The 21757-nt window shown below is 38.4% G+C and overlaps 1 pseudogene; it reads left to right on the top strand.

Annotated features, from left to right (window-relative positions):
- Positions 1–12227: 12227 nt before the first annotated feature.
- Positions 12228–17803, top strand: LOC118881141 (annotated as a pseudogene).
- Positions 17804–21757: the final 3954 nt, after the last annotated feature.

The following is a 21757-nucleotide window of genomic DNA, read 5'->3' as shown; positions in this document are numbered from 1 at the left end:
GGCTATGTATCTGGGAAGGTGCTATTCACAAACAGACAAGACACATTTAACTGGCTGATTGATCTTGAGGAAGTCTCCTATCATGTCACTCTCCTTGTTTGTGCAATGGGGATGATAATCACTATCTCTCAAGGTTATTGCAACATTTAATGAGATACTGAATATGAAACCATTCCAAAATCTGTAAAGCATCTACAAATGTGAAAGATTATGATTCTGCATTTGTATAGTAGAAATAAAAATACTGTTGACACGTTCTGCCCAACCAGACTCCCTTTCTCATGCATGGCATATAGCAAGTGTTCAATAAATGTTAAATAGATAACATGTACTGAAGTTTGATTTTAGGGAACCTGACCCAAGTGTTCTACTTTATAAAGTTTCTGTGAGTATTAAATGATATAATATAGGTAAAGAAATTAATCCCATGCCTGGCATATAGCAGATGTTCAATGAATATTATAGATGGTTATCCAAGAGACTTCAGCATCAGAAACCTCTTAGTGTGATAGTAAAGGGTAGAAATCTGGTGAGTTTGTCAGTGGATTGAATTTTACCTGCTAAGGGAGTGAGATGAACAGAGAGGGGCAGCTGAGTTTTCTTGGTTCTCTCAGCTTTGGGCAGTGAGGGTTCTTATATAGCTGATGAAAAAGAAATCCAGTCATATATACAGTTACCAACAGAGGATGCCATTTCTTTTTTTTCTTTTTCTTTTTTTTTTTTTTTAGTATTAGTTGTTTTGTTTGTTTGTTTTTTTATACTGCAGGTTCTTATTAGTCATCAATTTTATACACATCAGTGTATACATGTCAATCCCAATCGCCCAATTCAGCACACCACCATCCCCACCCCACCACAGTTTTCCCCCCTTGGTGTCCATATGTCTGTTCTCTACATCTGTGTCTCAACTTCTGCCCTGCAAACTGGCTCATATGTACAATTTTTCTAGGTTCCATATACATGCGTTAATATACGATATTTGTTTTTCTCTTTCTGACTTACTTCACTCTGTATGACAGTCTCTAGATCCATCCACGTCTCAACAAATGACTCAATTTCATTCCTTTTTATAGCTGAGTAATATTCCATTGTATATATGTACCACAACTTCTTTATCCATTCGTCTGTTGATGGGCATTTAGGGTGCTTCCATGACCTGGCTATTGTAAATAGTGCTGCAATGAACATTCGGGTGCATGTGTCTTTTTGAATTATGGTTTTCTCTGGGTATATGCCCAGTAGTGGGATGCTGGGTCATATGGTAATTCTATTTTTAGTTTTTGAAGGAACCTCCATATTGTTCTCCATAGTGGCTGTATCAATTTACTTTCCCACCAACAGTGCAAGAGGGTTCCCTTTTCTCCACACCCTCTCCAGCATTTGTTGTTTGTAGATTTTCTGATGATGCCCATTCTAACTGGTGTGAGGTGATACCTCATTGTAGTTTTGATTTGCATTTCTCTAATAATTAGTGATGTTGAGCAGCTTTTCATCTGCTTCGTGGCCGTCTGTAGGTCTTCTTTGGAGAAATGTCTATTTAGTTCTTCTGCCCATTTTTGGATTGGGTTGTTTGTTTCTTTAATATTGAGCTGAATGAGCTGTTTATATATTTTGGAGATTAATCCTTTGTCCATTGATTCATTTGCAAATATTTTCTCCCATTCTGAGGGTTGTCTTTTCATCTTGTTTATGGTTTCCTTTGCTGTGCAAAAGCTTTGAAGTTTCATTAGGTCCCATTTGTTTATATTTGTTTTTATTTCCATTACTCTAGGAGGTGGATCAGAAAAAATCTTGCTGTGATTTATGTCAAAGAGTGTTCTTCTTATGTATTCCTCTAAGAGTTTTATACTGTCCAGTCTTACATTTAGGTCTCTAATCCATTTTGCGTTTATTTTTGTGTATGGTGTTAGGGAGTATTCTAATTTCATTCTTTTACATGTAGCTGTCCAGTTTTCCCAGCACCACTTATTGAAGAGACTGTCTTTTCTCCATTGTATATCTTTGCCTCCTTTGTCAGAGATTAGTTGACCATAGGTGCGTGGGTTTATCTCTGGGCTTTCTATCTTGTTCCATTGATCTATGTTTCTGTTTTTGTGCCAGTACCATATTGTCTTGATTACTGTAGCTTTGTAGTATAGTCTGAAGTCAGGGAGTCTGATTCCTCTAGCTCCGTTTTTTTTCCCTCAAGACTGCTTTGGCTATTTGGGGTCTTTTGTGTCTCCATACAAATTTTAAGATGATTTGTTCTAGCTCCGTAAAAAATGCCATTGGTAATTTGATAGTGATTGCATTGAATCTGTAGATTGCTTTGGGTAGTATAGTCATTTTCACAATGTTGATTCTTTCAATCCAAGAACATGATATATCTGTTGGTATCATCTTTAATTTCTTTCATCAGTGTCTTATAGTTTTCTGCATACAGGTCTTTTGTCTCCCTAGGTAGGTTTATTCCTAGGTATTTTATTCTTTTTGTTGCAACAGTAAATGGGAGTGTTTCCGTAATTTCTCTTTCAGATTTTTCATCATTAGTGTATAGGAATGCAAGAGATTTCTGTGCATTAATTTTGTATCCTGCAACTTTACCATATTCATTAATTAGCTCTAGCAGTATTCTGGTGGCAGTTTTAGGATTCTCTATGTATAGTATCATGTCATCTGCAAACAGTGACAGTTTTACTTCTTCTTTTCCAATTTGTATTCCTTTTATTTCCTTTTCTTCTCTGATTGCCATGGCTAGGACTTCCAGAACTATGTTGAATAATAGTGGTGAGAGTGGATCCTTGTCTCGTTCCTGATCTTAGAGGAAATGCTTTCAGTTTTTCACCGTTGAGAATGATGTTTGCTGTCGGTTTGTCGTATATGGCCTTTATTATGTTGAGGTAGGTTCCCTCTATGCCCACTTTCTGGAGAGTTTTTATCATAAATCGGTGTTGAATTTTGTCAAAAGCTTTTTCTGCATCTATTGAGATGATCATATGGTTTTTATTCTTCAATTTGTTAATATGGTGTATCACATTGATTGATTTGCGTATATTGAAGAATCCTTGCATCTCTGGGATAAATCCCACTTGATCGTGGTGTATGATCCTTTTAATGTGTTGTTGGATTCTGTTTGCTAGTATTTTGTTGAGGATTTTTGCATCTATATTCATCAGTGATATTGGTCTGTAATTTTCTTTTTTTGTAGTGTCTTTGTCTGGTTTTGGTATCAGGGTGATGGTGGCCTCCTAGAATGAGTTTGGGAGTGTTCCTTCTTCTGCAATTTTTTGGAAGAGTTTGAGAAGGAGAGGTGTTAGCTCGTCTCTAAATGTTTGATAGAATTCACCTGTGAAGCCATCTGGTCCTGGACTTTTGTTTGTTGGAAGATTTTTAATCACAGTTTCAATTTCATTACTTGTGATTGGTCTGTTCATATTTTCTGCTTCTTCCTGGTTCAGTCTTGGAAGGTTATACCTTTCTAAGAATTTGTCCATTTCTTCCAGGTTGTCCATTTTATTGGCATAAAGTTACTTGTAGTAGTCTCTTAGGATGCTTTGTATTTCTGCGGTGTCTGTTGTAACTTCTCCTTTTTCATTTCTGATTTTATTGATTTGAGTCCTCTCCTTCTTTTTCTTGATGAGTCTGGCTAATGGCTTATCAATTTTGTTTATCTTCTCAAAGAACCAGCTTTTAGTTTTATTGATCTTTGCTATGTTTTCTTTGTTTCTATTTCATTTATTTCTGCTCTGATCTTTATGATTTCTTTCCTTCTGCTAACTTTGGGTTTTGTTTGTTCTTTCTCTAGTTTCTTTAGGTGTAAGGTTAGATTGTTTACTTGAGATTTTTCTTGTTTCTTTAGGTAGGCTTGTATAGCTATAAACTTCCCTCTTAGCACTGCTTTTGCTGCATCCCATAGGTTTTGGGTCATCGTGTTTTCACTGTCATTTGTCTCTAGGTATTTTTTGAGTTCCTCTTTGATTTCTTCAGTGATCTCTTGGTTATTTAGTAACGTATTGTTTAGCCTCCATGTGTTTGTGTTTTTTACGTTTTTTTCCCTGTAATTCATTTCTAATCTCATAGCGTTGTGGTCAGAAAAGATGCATGATATGATTTCAATTTTCTTAAATTTACTGAGGCTTGATTTGTGACCCAAGATGTGATCTATCCTGGAGAATGTTCTGTGCACACTTGAGAAGAACGTGTAATCTGCTGTTTTTGGATGGGATGTTCTATAAATATCAATTAAATCTATCTGGTCTATTGTGTCATTTAAAGCTTCTGTTTCCTTATTTATTTTCATTTTGGATGATCTGTCCATTGGTGTAAGTGAGGTGTTAAAGTCCCCCACTATTATTGTGTTACTGTCAATTTCCTCTTTTATAGCTGTTAGCAGTTGCCTTATGTATTGAGGTGCTCCTGTGTTGGGTGCATATATATTTGTAATTGTTATATCTTCTTCTTGGATTGATCCCTTGATCATTATGTAGTGTCCTTCCTTGTCTCTTGTAACATTCTTTATTTTAAAGTCTATTTTATCTGATATGAGTATAGCTACTCCTGCTTTCTTTTGATTTCCATTTGCATGGAATATCTTTTTCCATCCCCTCACTTTCAGTCTGTATGTGTCCCTAGGTCTAAAGTGGGTCTCTTGTAGACAGCATATATATGGGTCTTGTTTTTGTATCCATTCAGCGAGCCTGTGTCTTTTGGTTGGAGCATTTAATCCATTCACGTTTAAGGTAATTATCGATATGTATGTTCCTATGACCATTTTCTTAATTATTTTGGGTTTGTTTTTGTAGGTCCTTTTCTTCTCTTGTGTTTCCCACTTAGAGAAGTTCCTTTAGCATTTGTTGTAGAGCTGGTTTGGTGGTGCTGAATTCTCTTAGCTTTTACTTGTCTGTAAAGCTTTTGATTTCTCCATCAAATCTAAATGAGATCCTTGCCGGGTAGAGAAATCTTGGTTGTAGGTTCTTCCCTTTCATCACTTTAAGTATATCATGCCACTCCCTTCTGGCTTGTAGAGTTTCTGCTGAGAAATCAGCTGTTAACCTTATGGGAGTTCCCTTGTATATTATTTGTTGTTTTTCCCTTGCTGCTTTCAATAATTTTTCTTTGCCTTTAATTTTTGCCACTTTGATTACTATGTGTCTTGGCGTGCTTCTCCTTGAGTTTATCCTGTATGGGACTCTCTGTGCTTCCTGGACTTGGGTGGCTATTTCCTTTCCCATGTTAGGGAAGTTTTCGACTATAATCTCTTCAAATATTTTCTCTGGTCCTTTCTCTCTCTCTTCTCCTTCTGGGACCCCTATAATGCGAATGTTGTTGCGTTTAATGTTGCACCAGAGGTCTCTTAGGCTGTCTTCATTTCTTTTCATTCTTTTTTCTTTAGTCCGTTCCACAGCAGTGAATTCCACCATTCTGTCTTCCAGGTCACTTATTCGTTCTTCTGCCTCAGTTATTCTGCTATTGATTCCTTCTAGTGTAGTTTTCATTTCAGTTATTGTATTGGTCATCTCTGTTTGTTTGTTCTTTAATTCTTCTAGGTCTTTGTTAATCATTTCTTGCATCTTCTCAATCTTTGCCTCCATTCTTATTCCAAGGTCCTGGATCATCTTCACTTTCATTATTCTGAATTCTTTTTCTGGAAGGTTGCCTATCTCCACTTCATTGAGTTGTTTTTCTGGGGTTTTATCTTGTTCCTTCATCTGGTATATAGCCCTCTGCCTTTTCATCTTGTCTATCTTTCTGTAAATGTGGTTTTTGTTCCACAAGCTGCAGGATTGTAGTTTTTCTTGCTTCTGATGCCTGCCCTCTCGAGGATGCCATTTCTATACAAATAAGTGAGTTCTTTTCCTCTGCTAATCTGAACCAGGTTTCATCAAGGCAGCCCAGGTTGGTAGGTAAGATCAGTTATGTGGCAGAGCCAACTTAGGAAAGTGCCTTAAGACCTGCATAGATAATAGGAGAAGGCAGAAGAGGGAGAACACTTGAGTCAAGATGATGGGGAAGCTTTCCAGGAAGTGAGGCTTGAGTTGGACACTCAGGAACCCATGGAGTGAAGGGAGATAGCATTTCCAAGGGAATTCTTAGGCTAGGTGATCAGATCCTGGATAGAGCAATGGCAGTGAGGGTGGCTAAGGGAGGCACATGAAGGACACCAAAGAGGGAAAGAGGACTGGGATTCCAGCCAAGGGGTATTAGGAGAACAGTGGACCTACTGACACAGGGCAGAAATCAGAAGGGACATGGTTTTTATGGATCACCGACAGCACTTTCTCCAATTGGTTTGACTGTCTGTTATATATGACTTCTTCTGCAGTGACCTCACCCTACATAGCACTTTTCCATCAAGGTATAATTCTGCAGGATTCCTTCTCTGTGCAGATTCCAGAAACAAGTGCAATATTGAGATGTTAATAGCAAAAAGATTCCATTGGTTCTTTCCATTCTGAGTAGAGAAGGCAAGAAATTCCCCATAGCTTTCCCTTGCCTCTGAACCAGTGATTATGTTTTGGTCACAGTTGAATTAGGAGAGAGAAATCACATAGTCATTTGAAAACAGAAGGTTTGATATAAAAATTAACTATTTTCAGGGAATTAACTACACAGTGGGAATAAAAGAGAATGTTAAAAAATGTCCTAAGGCTGATGGAGAGTACAAAAGAAGGAACACACTTGGAAGGGGAGAGGATCTCCCCAAGGTTGGGTTTCAGCCCTTGTTAGGGAAGGTGTGGTTGCAGCCTACTGGATGGCAGAGAAACTCTCTGGGTTGTCTTTGGACAGAACTGGTCCATAGTCAGAGATCCAAGGCTGGTGGGCAGACAGCTGCAGGCTTGGGCTGCCAGCTGGAAGCTTCCTGCTGGGTGCCCACAAAATTCCCCAGGAAGCTGCTTTGGGGGGATGCTGCTGAACTCATGGTGAAGCCACCTAGCGCTGCCACAGAACTCACTGAGAAACCTCTTTGGGAGGAAGCTGCATGCTGGACTTTCCAGGGAACTGGTTGAGTCACCCCTGCCTTTCATCAGGAATCCACCCACGAGGGTGCAGCTAAACTTGCCACTGGGAAACCAGATGGGACACCCACAAAACTAGCCATAGAGACGCCATCAGCAGAAGTGCTGCTGAAACTTGCTAGGAGTTAGCTCCACCAGACTTCAGTCCTGGGGGCAAGTCAGAAGCAAAGTGCAAAGGAACCAAGAAGATGTTCTTTTTCTCCTGTCCCTCCAGCGCCCTCTACTGATAAAGCATAACATGTGCCAGGGAGAAGATGTTCCAGACATCTATAAAGGGTGCATTTGGAGCTGAAAGGTAATAAATTGATAACTGGTACAGGATGTTTGTGGGCTCATTTGGGGGGTTGGGGGATTTTTCATAAAACCTTTTTGAAAAATATAGTTTTAGGAAATATTCCTATCAGCTGAGAAATGAATGAAAATGAAGAACCCAAAAGACAATATAGTGTAAAAGGCAAAGAAAAATTAAATCAATAGAACTAATGACTATGTAAGCTAAATAATTGTGATTAATATGATATAAAACTCAAGATAAATGAGGTGAAAATAATTCTTACAATTATATATAATAAAGACTTCATAATTATGAACTGGGATTTTTATATCACAAATTACCTTGACAAAAACTGGATGGTAGCAAAGGAGAGTGGTTCAATTTTTCATCTATCATAAGAGATGCCAATAGCTATGGTTTTATTCTTGACATTAATAAATTAAAGAGATTTTAAAAATAAGAAGTATCCATCCACAAGTAATCATAGTAAATATGAATGTTTTTGTAAGACACACTTAAAGCAAAATGTTTCTCATTGGGTAAAAAATAAGAGGTTAGGCAAAATATATGAAGTAAATGAAAATATTTTTTAAAAAACCAGAAGAAGTAGAATTTAAGGCAAAAAAGCAGGGAGTGGGAAATAGAACACATAAAAATATCCATCATTTGTATATAATAGTTAAGGCATTAAATACTATTATATTAAAATCTATAATATATTAAAATTCAGAAATTAATAACATCACAAATGGTATGGAAGAAGAGAAATTTTAAAACACTGCTCTTGGTTTTTGGAAGATTGAGTGAGGAATAAACTGAGATAGATATGGCATCTTCTGCTAGTGACAAATTTGGTAATTTAGGTCAACCATCCCACTGAGAATAACTAGAACTGTACAAAAGAATAAAACACCTGCTTGAAAGCATAGGAACACTAATAAATTTCTAAAGAATCATGGGCCAAGATCTGGAAGAAAACGTATCTGCTGAGAGGTGAGCCCTGCATTTGGGCCACTTTTGCCCAATCAAGAAAATGCAGATGAGAAGCTAAGTTTTGTTTTTTTTTTTAAATTTTTATTGTAGTATAGTTGCATTACAATGTTGTATTAGTTTCTACTGTACAGCAAAGTGAATCAGCTATATGTATACATATATCCCCTCTTTTTTGGATTTCCTTCCCATTTAGGTCACCACAGAACATTGAGTAGGGTTCCCTGTGCTACACAGTAGGTTCTCATTAGTTATCTATTTTATACATAGTATCAATAGTGTGTGTATGTCAATCTGAATCTCCCACTCTGCCTTTTCCCTTTTAACAGCTTCATGGGGCTGGGGGACAGAAGTTGAAGTCTAGAATCCACCAAGGATATGGGCCTTGGTAATGTTACCTCCCCCCACACCCCAACACACACACACACACACACACACTTTGAGTTGGAATCCAAAAGTGCTGCATCATAGGTGTAAGTCTTCTAGCTCTTGTACACTACCGCCCAGTTCCAAGTCATCTGGGTGACCCAGAAACATTTCAATTTCTGAAACTGAATTATAGTCATTCCAGACTCCTAGGTTTCCTCGGTTTGGAAGAAGCAAATAAACTGGGAGCAGGAAAGGAGAACTGAAGTAAACTGCTCAAGAACAGTCTGGTCTTTCACTGAATACACTGCCTCAGCACTCCAAGGCTAGGGGTGGGGAATCAGGATAAAGAGAGTTCTCCTGAAGCTCAGAAAGCCAGGCGTTAGAGTGCAGAGCAAAGAAAACTCTGTAGGGATGCAAAAGCTAGTAGCCATTTAAAAAAACAAAGTGATATATTCCCACAGTTCAAAAAGGTATCAGCTGGACTGTAAAGCACAAAGAAATTTCTGGAAACTCACTGGTACCTGCTGAAGGGAAGGCTCTGATTCTGCCTTCAAATCACTTGAAACCAGTGGTGAGCTGAATCAAACTAAAGCTACAACAAGCCCAGACCTACTTCAATTACATCTCAGATTAACTCAGTCCACCACTTTAATAGCCTGACAGAGGAAGGGGCATGCCCTTTTCTAAGTATATATTTTATTTATTTAAGGCTACTGTTCTTTTACACAAAACGTCTGGCATTTAAAAAGAATTATGAGCCTTTCAAAGAAGAAAAAATATGTGACACATCATCAGGAGACAAAACAGTCAATAGAAGCAGATCCAAAGATGGCCCAAGTGTTGGAATTATGAGATAGGAATTTTTAAATAACTATTTTAAGTATTTGAAAGGGTCTAGTGGAAAATGTGGAAATTATACATAAGCACATGAGGAATTTCAGCAGGGAGATAAAAACTATAGAGAAGAGCCCAAAGAAAATCCTAGAAATAATAAATATTATATCAGAGATGAAGAATTCATGTGATGGGCTTATCAGCAGACTGGAAACATTGGAAGAAACGAGCATGTGAATTTGAAGACAGGTCAATGGAAGTGGAACAGAATGGAACACAACAGAGTTCTGAAATAGACCCCCACACATATGGTCAAATAATGTCCCACATAGGATACAAAAAACACTAACCATGAAAGAAATTCTTCTTTTCTGAAGTTTTAATCAAAATGAAATATGATTTACTCAAAATTAAAGACTGCTATTCATCAAAAGACTCAAGATTATAAATAGTCAAAACCACATACTGGTAGAAAACAGTTGTAATACACATATCTGAAAATGGACTTTTGTCCATAGTATATTAAAAATTCCCATAACTCAGTAATAAAACCAAACAATTCAATAAAAATATGGATGACAAACTCAGACACTTTACAAAAGAAGACATATAAATGGATAATAAACACATGAAAAAGTGCTCAGCATCATTAGTCAGCAAGGAAAAGCAAAACCACATTACACGCCCACCAGAATGTTTACAATTTGAAAAACTGAAAACAACATGTATTGGCAAGTATTTGGCATAATTGGAATGCTCATACATTGCTCTTAGATGTGCAACATGATACAACTACTTTGGGAAGCTGTTTGGTAGTGTCTTATGAAATTAAACATATATCTCCCCAATGACCCTGTAATTCCACATCTATGTATTTATCTAAATGTTGTGGACTAAATGCTTTGTGTCCCTCCCAAATTCATGTGTTGAAATCCTAGTCTCCAAATCATGGTATTAGGAAGTGGAGGCTTTGGGATGTGATTGAGTCATGAGGGTGGAAGTTTTTTTGCAGAGAGCTGAAAACTACATAAAGTGAAATAGCTTATTTTTAAAAGATTCAAATATAAATTATAAAACTAAAAAAATAAAATAACTGAAAGTAAAACTCAAAAAAAGAATTTAACAGCAGATTAGATGCAGCTGAAGAATTAGTGAGTTGTAAGATAGATCAGAAGAAAATATCCAGAATAAAGGATAGAGAGGCAAAAAAGCTGAGATAAAACAGAAGATAATGTAAGAGACATAGAGAACATAGTGAGTGAGAAGTTTTAACATATATTTAAGTGGATATTTAGAGGGAAAAGAGAAAAGGAATGGGGGAAAATATATGAAGAGATAATGAATGTGAAACTTCCAAAAATAGCTGAAAGATATGATCCATAGATTCAAGAAGCCCAATAAATATCAAGAAGGGTAAATAAAAGGAATTTCACTATTAGATATATGTCAGAGTAAATTGCTGAAAAGCAAAAAGAAAGAAATAATCTTGAAATCATCCAAAGAAGTAAGAAATAGAATGGCAGTCATAGTCTCAACAGGAACATGGAAGCTAGAAGAACAATGGAATTATGTACTCAGTGTTCTAAAGAAAATAACTGCTAACATAGAATTCTATTCTCAGCAAAAATATGCTCAAGAATAAATATGAAATAAAGACATTTTCAGATAAAGAGAAAATGAGAAGATATTTCACTGGCATGCTTGTCAACTAAAGAAAATAATAATGGACATTTTTGAGACAGAAGGAGAATAATCCCAGATGGACACTCAGAGATTGTGAAAGGATTTAAAAGCAACAAAAAGTCTAAATTAATTGGTAAATCTAAACTAATATTGTATATATAAGACAACAACAACAATTTTTTAGGGTATAAAATATAGAGATAATTAAAATTCATTAAGTTGTGAAGGGGTTTAAGGGAGTTAAATTGTTATCCATACATTACTGGGAAGAGGATAAAAGCACCAACTAACTTCAGGATGTAATATTGTAATTTCTAAGAATTATAAAAGAGCATATAACTTCTAAACTAATGGAAGAAAAATGAAATAATACAAATGTTAAATCCAAAAGAAGGAAAAAAGGAACATAGACTATATGGGACAGAAAGAAAACACATTGTAAAATGGTAAATATAAATCCACATACATATATAATTATATTACATGTAAGGGGTGTGTTGGACTAGATTTTAAAATAACAATTTTCTGTTTATAAGTACATCTAAAACATAAGAATATAGTAAAATTGAAAGAAAAAGAATGGATCAAATATACTAGGCAAACACTAACCTCTCCAAAACTTGTGTCATTGTATTAACATCAAACAAAATAAATTTTAAAGCAAATATATTTCTAGAGATAAAGAAGAATGCTTCATAATGATAAACTGTTTAATTCACTGGGAATATATAGTAATTCTAAGTTTTTGTGTTTATCTTATTTATTCATGGTCTCAAAATATATAAAGCCAAAATTGACTGAACTTGTGGTCAGTATACATACATATGTGCTGTCCACTGAGAGGGCCTAGAAGCAAGGATGTTCAAGAACATGATATGATGTGATGAGAATGGCACTTCACCTGTGTGTTCTACCTTCCCCAAGTCCATAGCCCCTGTCTAACTGAGGTAGGAGATATATAGGCCTCTGGGCAGAGCAGCTGGAGTTTGTCAAGCGGAGTAAAATTGGAGCTTTGTTTTCCCTGACACTCCAAGGACAAAGTTAATGGCAGGAGCTGAACTCTGCTGGAGTAAAGAGATAAGATGACTACTCCTGAGGTCAAGGAGAACTCCCTGACTGCACAGGTGCAGAAACGCTCCTTGGGGGTGAAAAAGGACAGGGCGTCACCCAATAATAGGTGATGCCAAGCCTCCCACAGGCCTCTGTGCTGGAATCCATCTTGGCAAAAAGATGTGCATGCATGTTGGGGAGTGTCTTAGAACAGGTTAGATGTGGGAAAAGAAATGAGATTATTGGCCAAAGGTAAACAAAGACCTGGAAGAACTGCCCTATATAAATGATTTAACCGCCTCTTTACTGTACTCCTCCTCATTAGGGAGAACACCCACATCCTTTCTCTCCGGGTGTGTATGTCTGCCTTGCTTCTGTCTTAAATAAACTGTTCCTCTGTGTGCTCTTCCACATGTTGTGCTGTATCTCTAATAATAAACTTTTTGCCTGTTTTTACAGTTTTTGCCTCCTTGTGAAATTCATTTTTCAAATTTGCCTCTAGCCTCTAGCCCTTGGTAGACTAGCAGCTAGGATTCCTGGTTTTTCACCCAGGCTAGCCAGGTTCAATTCCTGGGCAGGAAACTAAGATCTTGCTTCGAGCCACCACTCACTGCTGTCTCTCCAAGATCATAACCATGAGAAAAACATCAGACATACCCAAATTGAAGGACGTGCTAAAAAATACCTGGCCAGTACTCCTCAAAACTATTAAGGTCATCACACACAAAAAAGTCTGAGAAACTAAATATCATAAATCAGAGAAGGCTAAGGAGACAACTAAAACAGAAAAGTAACTTTAAGGAAAAATCAGACGTCCAAATAAAGTACAGAATTTACTTAATTTTTAAAAATACAGGACTTCCCTGGTGGCACAGTGGTTAAGAAGCCACCTGCCAGTGCAGGGGACACGGGTTTGATCCCTGGTCTGGGAAGGTCCCACATGCCGTGGAGCAACTAAGCCCGTACGCCACAACTACTGAGCCTGCGCTCTAGAGCCTGTGCGCCACAACTGCTGAAGCCTGCATGCCTAGAGCCCGTGTTCCACAAGAAGAGAAGCCACCACAGTGAGAAGCCTGAGTGCCGCAATGAAGAGTAGCCCCTGCTCGCCACAACTAGAGATAGCCCATGTGCAGCAATGAAGACCCAACGCAGCCAAAATAAATAAATAAGTAAACAAATAAATAAATAAATAAAATTTTTTAAAAATTAAAAAATAAAAATAACTGAACTGCAAGGAAAAATAGGTTAACCTACAATCATAATTGAAAATTTAAACATACCCTCTTTTGGTAAAAGATTTAGGCAAACAAAAAAATCAGAAAGAATTATAAAATACTGAAGAATGCAATTAACAAACTTGACCTAATTGACGTATACAGGACATTACATCCAATAACAGAATGTACATTGTTTCAAACATCCACAAAGCATTTACAAAAATTAACTATACCCTGAGCCATAAAGCAAGGATTGAAATCACACGGAAAATGTTTCTAACCACAATGCAATTAAGCCAAGAATTACTAACAACAACAACAACAACAAAACATAAGAAAATTCCGTATTTTTAGAAAATAAGAACTACAATTCTAAAAAAAACTTTTGGAGCAAAGAAGAAATCATAATGGAAATTAGAAAATATTTTTAAGTGAGGCATAACAAAAAACTATACATCAAAACCTGTGAGGTCAGAGTTGCCCAGAACCTGAGGTGTGTGCTCAGGAGCTGCCAGCCCACTGGGAAAAACAAAAACAAAAACAAAAGCAAACCAAACTTGTGGGATGGAGCTAAACAAGGTTTAGAGGGGTATTAACAATGTATGTTTTATATAAGAAGGGCTGAAAATTAATGATCTTGTATCCAGCTCAAGAAGTTATAGAATAGTTAAATAAACCTAAAGTGGAAGAAACTGATAAAGAGCTGAAAATTATAAAATAGAAAACATAAATAAGGATAGTCAACAAGGCCAAAATTTGGCTCTTTGTAAAGGCTAATAAAATTAATAAACCTCTGGCAAAACTAAGCAAGATTAAAAAGGGAAGTGACACAAAATAATACAAATCAGCAGTGTAAAGGGCACATCATTACAGATCATAAAATCACTAAAAAGATAAGAAGATATTACATTTGAAAATTTAGGTGAAATGAGTAAATTCCTTGATAAAATACAACTTACCACAACTGACATAGAAAGAAATAAGAATGATGACTAGTTCTATAACTAACAGAAAAATTAAAATTCTGTAATGAAAAATTTTTCCTCAAAAAAGTACAAGTGGCTTAACAGGCAAATACTACCAAATGCCAAACTTTCTTAATTTCTCCCAAGGAAGAGAAAATGGGAAACTCATCCCAACTCATTTTATGAGGCTAGCATGATCTTGCTAGTATGACCTAGCAAGATACTATGAGAAAATAAAATTACAAGAACACAGAAGCAAAAGTCCTAAAGAAACTACCAATAAATTCACCCTGCAACATGTGTTAAGAACCCTCCTGCCCAGGCTGGTATATTGCAGTGATGTGAACTCAGCTGAACAGTAGAAATTGATCAGTATAATGCACCACAGTTACAGAGTAGAGAGGAAACAAAAAGTATGATCATCTCAGTAGATTAGAAAATGCATTTGATAGAATTTAGTATCTATTATTTGAAAAAAAAGTTTTGACAAACTAGGAAAATAGGGAAACATCTTTAATCTCATAAGGGTGTCTACAAAACATCATTCTCAATAGTGAAATGCTGAAAGATTTAAGATTGTGAGCACAACCAGGATGCCCTATACGACCACTTCTATTCCCACTGATTTTTAAAAATTAATAAATTTTATTTTTTAGAATAATTTTATTTTTTATTGAAGTATAGTTGATTTACAATATTATATTAGTTTCAGGTGTACAACAGTGATTCAATATTTTTATAGGTTATACTCCATTTAAAGTTATTGTAAAAAATTTGCAATATTCCCTGTGCTGTACACGATATCCTTGTATCTTATTTGTTTTATACATAGTAGTTTGAGAACAATTTTAGATTTATAGAAAAAGTAAGCTAACAGTACAAAAGAATCCTCATATCCCCTCTCCTGCCACAGTTTTCCCTATTATTAATATCTTGCATTTGCATGATACATTTGTTATAATTCAAGATATATTACTATTGATAATATTGATAATATTGGTATATTACTATTAACTAAAGTACATAGTTTGTATTAATAGTTCAGTTCTATGGGTTTTGACAAATGTGTAATGTCATGTATCCACTGTTACAGTATTGTACAGAATAGTTTTGCCCCCTAAAACTCCTCTGTGCTTCACTTATTCATCCTTCCCCCTCTTCCTCCTGAATCCCTGGCAACCATTAATCTTTTAACTGTCTCTATAGTTTTGCCTTTTCCAAAATGTCATATAATTGGAATTATACTGTATTTAGCATTTCAGACTGTTTTTAGGCTTATTTCATTTAGTAATATAAACTTAAGTTTCCTTCATGTCTTTTTGTAGCTTGATAGCTCAATTCTGTTTATCCCATTTTATGGATGTACACTGTACCACAGCTTATTGATTCACCTATTGAAGGACAACTTGACTGCTTCCAGTCTGGGGCAGTTATGAATAAAGCTGCTGTAAACATTCAGGTTTTTAACATCCAGGTGTTAAGTTTTCACCTTAATTGGGTAAACACCTAAGAGCATGATTGGTATGTTAAGCCTGTTTTCTTTGTAAGAAACTACCAAACTCTCTCCACAGTGACTGTACTGTTTTGCATTCTCACCAGCAATGAGAGTTCTTTTAGCTCCGCAACCTCACCAGCATTTCATATTGTCAATTATTTTTTTGTTTATGTTGGTTTAGCCATTCTAATATGCATGTATTGTTATCTTTTGGGGGGAACCACTTCATATCTTTACTTTTATTATTTTTTAAAAAAATTTTATTTTATATTGGAGTATAGTTGATCGACAATGGTGTGTTGGTTGTACAACAAAGTGATTCAGTTATACATAAACACGTCTCTATTCTTTTTCAAATTCTTTTCCCATTTAGGTTACTACAGAATACTGAGCAGTGTTCCCTGTGCTATACAGTAGGTCCTTGTTGGTTGTGTATTTTGAATATAGCAGTGTGTACCTGTCAATCCCAAACTCCCAATCTATCCCTCCTCCCCACCTCTCCCCCCTAGTAACCATAAGTTCTTCTCTATGTCTGTGAGTCTGTTTCTGTTTTGTAAACAAATTCATTTGTATAATTTTTTTAAGATTCCACATATGAGCAATATCATATGATATTTGTCTCTCTCTGTCTGACTTACTTCACTTAGTGTGATAATCTCTAGGTCCATCCATGTTGTTGCAAATGGCATTATTTCATTCTTTTTAATGGCTGAATAATATTTCATTGTATATGTGTACCACATCTTCTTTATCCATTCATCTGTTGATGGACATTTAGGTTGCTTCCATGTCTTGTCTATTGTAAACTGTGCTGCAATGAACATTGGGGTGCATGCATCCTTTTGAACCATGTTTATCTCCAGATATATGCACAGGACTGGGAATACTGGATCATATGGTAACTCTTTCTTTAGTTTTTTAAGGAGCTTCCATAATGTTTTCCATAGTGGCTGTACCAATTTACATTCCCGCCAACAGTGTAGGAGGGTCCTCTTTTCTCTACACCCTCTCCAGAACTTATTGTTTGTAGATTTTCTGACGATGGCCATTCTGACTGGTGTGAGGTGACATCGCATTGTAGTTTTGATTTGCATTTCACTAATAATTAGTGATGTTGACCATCTTTTCATGTGTTTTACAGTCCGTTGGACTGTAAAGTTTATGTAGGGAATCTTGGAAACAGTGGTAACAAGGCTGAATTGGAACGAGCTTTAGGCTATTATGGACCACTCTGAAGTGTGTGGGGTGCTAAAAACCCTCCCGGCTTCGCTCTCGTTGAATGTGAAGATCCCCGAGATGCAGCCGATGCTGTCCGAGAACTAGATGGGAGAACACTATGTGGCTGCCGAGTAAGAGTGGACCTGTCGAATGGGGAAAAGAGAAGTCGAAATCGTGACCGCCTCCTTCTTGGGGTCGTTGACCTCGAGATGATTATCGGAGGAGGAGTCCTCCACCTCCCACACATCTCCAAGATGGAGAGCCTTCTCCGTCAGACAGAGCAGGTCCCTTTCTAGATATAGGAGAAGAGAGAGATCCCTGTCCCAAGAGAGAAATCACAAGCCGTCCCGATCTTTCTCTAGGTCTCCTAGCCGATCTAGGTCAGATGAAAGGAAATAGAAGACCACTTTGCAAGAGGAGTGGTGTACAGGCAATAACTTCATTTGGCAGGAGTATGTACAGAAAATTCAAGTTTTGTTTGAGACTTCCGAAGCTTGGTGCACTTTTTAAATGTTTTAGTTGTTCACATTTGTTTGTCTCTTGGGACAGTGACACATAAAGGTGTCATTCTCTATGGTTTGAAATGGGTCCTGTGAGGCATGTAATATGAAGAATTGTTACCTTACAATGTTCCCTTAAGCAAAATTGAATTTGCTTTGAATTTTTGGTCTTGCCTAGACTGATAATAAAACTCTAACTCCTGCCCACCTAAAGTGTGATGTTTACTATTATGGAAACAACACTGGCAAACATTGAAAAGACTTTCTGTAGCTGGGATATGGTATGCAGCTGTAGTTAAGCAAGCAGTCTTTAAAAGGTGCTGTGAACCCAAGCCAGCAGGTAAAAATGAAAGCCGCACCCTTACCCTAGATTAGAGGTTTAAAAATTCCACTAGTCTTCACACCGGACAAGAGGTTGTCCAGGGAGTTTAAAATCTAAGAAGTTTCAAGGAAGTTAGTTTACCTTTGAGTTAGGTCATACGTCCCCTCTGTGATTGCTGTACATGAATACATAGCTCTTTGTAATATTTTTTGGAAATTTGAGATTATCAAGATACCAATGTCCTGCCAGATTAAGAGTATATTGTAGAGCTGAACTTTGAGTTACTGTGCCATTTTTTTTTCATGCTGTCATTTGTAATATGTTTTGTGAGAATCCTTGGGATTAAAGTTTTGGTTGCAAAAGAAAAAAAGAAAAGAAAAGAATCCGCCTGCCAATGCAGGGGACACAGGTTCAAGCCCTGGTCCGGGAAGATCCCAGGTGCCGCAGATCAGCTAAGCCCGTGGGCCACAACTACTGAGCCTGCACTCTAGATCCTGGGAGCCAGAACTACTGAGCCCCCGTGCCACAACTACAGAAGCCCACACGCAACGAAGACCCAACGCAGCAAGAAAAAAAAGACGATACTGGCCAGGTGATCAAGGGTAAAATCGTTTGTCATAAGTCCCGTTGATGGTGTGTATCCTTGATGTGACCTGAGGAGAATGGCATTTTTATCTCTGTCTGGGTCTTCCGCCCCAAACCCCATAACTCCAGACCAACCATAAGAAAACATCAGAAAACAAACAGACAAACAAATTGAGGGACAAAATACCTGACCAGTCCTCCTCAAAACTTTCAAGGTATCAAAACCCAGCGACGTCTGAGAAATGTCACAGCCCAGAGGAGACTGGGACAGAAAAAGGATGTTAGGGGAACACTAGGGAAATTCTAATAAGGTTTGGACTTTAGTTAATAACAATGTATCCATCTTGGTTCCTTAGTTGGATAAACATGTCGTACTAAGGTACTAACGAGTTGGAAATAGGGGTACTGGGTCAGGGTCCACGGCACTCTATACACTCTGTACAGATCTTTGCAACTTTTTTGTAACTCTAAGCTCTTCTAAAATTAAGCGAGTACTGAACAGAGCTAAGAATGTTATTTCCCTGATTTGAACATGCCTGAGTTTCTTTTCATGGTCACATTTTTGCTATCTGGATGTGTCTTGGAATCAGTAGCAAAGGAGAGTTGCCAGCCCCTGGGAAGATGTGGGTGGTTTGCAGGTGGCTTGCTCTGGAGCTGAAGACCACGGTGGGAAGTCTGCAGCCTCGGGCTGCACTTTGAACCATGGGAGGGGATGGGCCAGCTCAGTTAGGATGGAACCTATAAATAAAACTTTTTTCTTTTCCGTTATGGCTTATCACAGGATACTGAATATAGTTCCCTGTGCTAGACAGTAGGACGTTGTAGTTTATCCATCCTATATTTAATAGTTTGCATCTGGTAACCCCAAACTCCCAATCCAACCCTCCCTCACTGTTTCTCCCCCTTGGCAACCACAAGTCTGTTCTCTATGTCTGTGAGTCTGTTTTTGTTTTGTAGACGAGTTCATTTGTGTCGTATTTTAGATTTCACATATAAGTGAGATCATATGATATTTGTCTTTCTCTTCTGACTTACTTCACTTAGTATGATAATCTCTAGGTCCATCCACGTTGCTGCAAATAGCATTATTTCATTCTTTTTATGGCTGAATAATATTCCATTGTATATATGTACCACATCTTCTTTATCCATTCATCCATCAGTGGACATTTAGGTAGCTTCCATGTCTTGGCTATTGTAAATAGTGCTGCAATGAACATTGGGGTGCATGTATCTTTTTTCTTTCTTTCTTCTTTCTTCCTTTCTTCCTTCCTTTCTTTCTCTCTCTCTCTCTTTCTCTCTTTCTTCCTTTTTTTCTCTCTCTCTTTCTCTCTTTCTTTCTTTCTTTCTTTCTTTCTCTCTCTCTTTCTCTCTTTCTTTCTTTCTTTTTTCTTTCTTTCTTCTTTTATTGTCACACGGCATGTGAGATCTTAGTTCCCTGACCAGAGATGGAACCCACGCCCCCTGCACTGGAAGCATGGATTCTTAACCACTGGACCACCAGGGAAATGCCAGGGGTGTATGTATAGTTTTGAATTAGAGTTTTCTCCGGATCTATGCCCAGGAGTGGAATTGTGGGACCCTATGGCAGCTGTATCTGTTCCTGCACGCCTCACATCAACCACCTGCACTCCAATCCTTGCTCTCAACGTCATATTCGGGGAACCCAACCTGCGACAGGGACCTTGACAAGAAGAAATGGCTCAGGGAAAAGCTACCTGCACAGGGAGGAGATAGAGACCATCGCCCCTGGGGTGCGGAGGGGAGAGTGGGTGCAGAGGTTTGTCATTTCACCCCCGATACTCATCTCAGCCCTCCTGGCTGCCCCACTCTAGGTCACCTCGGGATACAGAGGTGACCCGGTTAGAGTCCCTGCCTGTGCAGTAATCAGGGCACCAGCGGGTCTGAATAATATTAGTTCAGGGTCTCCCTCGTGGCACTGGGGTTATTCGGGGCGGGTCATCCTCTGCTGAGGGCCCCTCCTGGGCACTGTGTGGGGTTTAGCAGCATCCCTGGTCTCACCCATTTGATTCCAGGGGCCCTCTCTCCCAGTTGTGACAACCACAGATTTTTCCCACACATCACGGAAGAACTGGGTGAGGCGGGGGCAGGATGGCTCTGGGCGAGGACAGCTGTGTTGAAGCAACCAGCCTGGCCCAGGGCAAGGTCTGCCCCAATCCCGTCAGCGCCTGCATTTAGAACTGCCCCTTTCCTCTCCCATCTCCCCTGCCCTGCAGTGGTCTCCGAGACATCATCCCCATGTAATAAATCACACCTTCTCAGTTTACTGTTTGCTGCCCTCGCTAGAACGTGAGCTCTTTGAGGACAGGGATGCTGTTATGTCCCCAGCACCTAGAAGAGTGTCTGCTGTGTAGTAGATGCTTCATAAATACTTGCTGAATAAAGGAGTTGAATAAAGGGATGAGTGGATGAATGAATGAAGGTTACAATGGAAGGAGGGGGGAGATTCCCTTTCTGGCTCTCGGGGGTTGGGAGATCAAGTGAAAGATCTGTCCTAAATAGGCTGACCAGCCTTCTGGGGTTCCCCGGGACTGAGGGTTTCCCCAGAGTTCCAGCGCTCAAACCTGAGCGGTCCTGGGCAAACTGGGGGCGGGTGTTGGTCACCCTATCTAAACACAGTAACAATTCCAGCTGCAATAGCAATGGCCAATGACCTCTATGGTCTTATTGACCATGCACAGTTCTCTACCTGGCGGGGAAGGGTGGGCCGGGATTGGAATTCTGGTGATCCAGGGCGGGTGAGGGCACACCCCGGGCTTGTGGAGGGGAGTCCAGGAAGGTTCTGGAGGAAGTGACAGTGACACAGGGTGGAGGGAGGAGTCTAAGCAAGAACGTCCCACATGACAACCTGTGCCAATAGCCCTGGGCCCAAGGTCACACCTGACCAGGACTTGCTTTTTTTTTTTTCTAATTTACTTTTCCCCACATGGATATGCAATTGTCCTAATGCCATTTATCGAAAACTCCTTAATTTCCCCACTTTCTATCATATCAAGTTCTCATATATCTGTTTCTGGACCTTTTTTCTATACCATAGAGCTATACGTCCCATCCTTGCACCACTAGGGCTGTTTCATCACTATAACTTTATTTATACATTTTTTTGGCCGTGCTGTGTGATGTGGGATCTTATTTCCCTGACCAGGGATCGAACCCGCGTTCCCTGCAGTGGAAGCTCGGAGTCTTAATCACTGGACCTCCAGGGAAGTCCCCAGGGCTTGCTTTGACATCCATGGAAT

This window comes from Balaenoptera musculus, chromosome 1 (genome assembly GCF_009873245.2).
Source record: "Balaenoptera musculus isolate JJ_BM4_2016_0621 chromosome 1, mBalMus1.pri.v3, whole genome shotgun sequence".
Classification (NCBI taxonomy): Eukaryota; Metazoa; Chordata; class Mammalia; order Artiodactyla; family Balaenopteridae; genus Balaenoptera; species Balaenoptera musculus.
The sequence above is the reverse complement of the archived record's forward strand: the minus strand, read 5'-3'. Positions and strand labels throughout refer to the sequence as shown.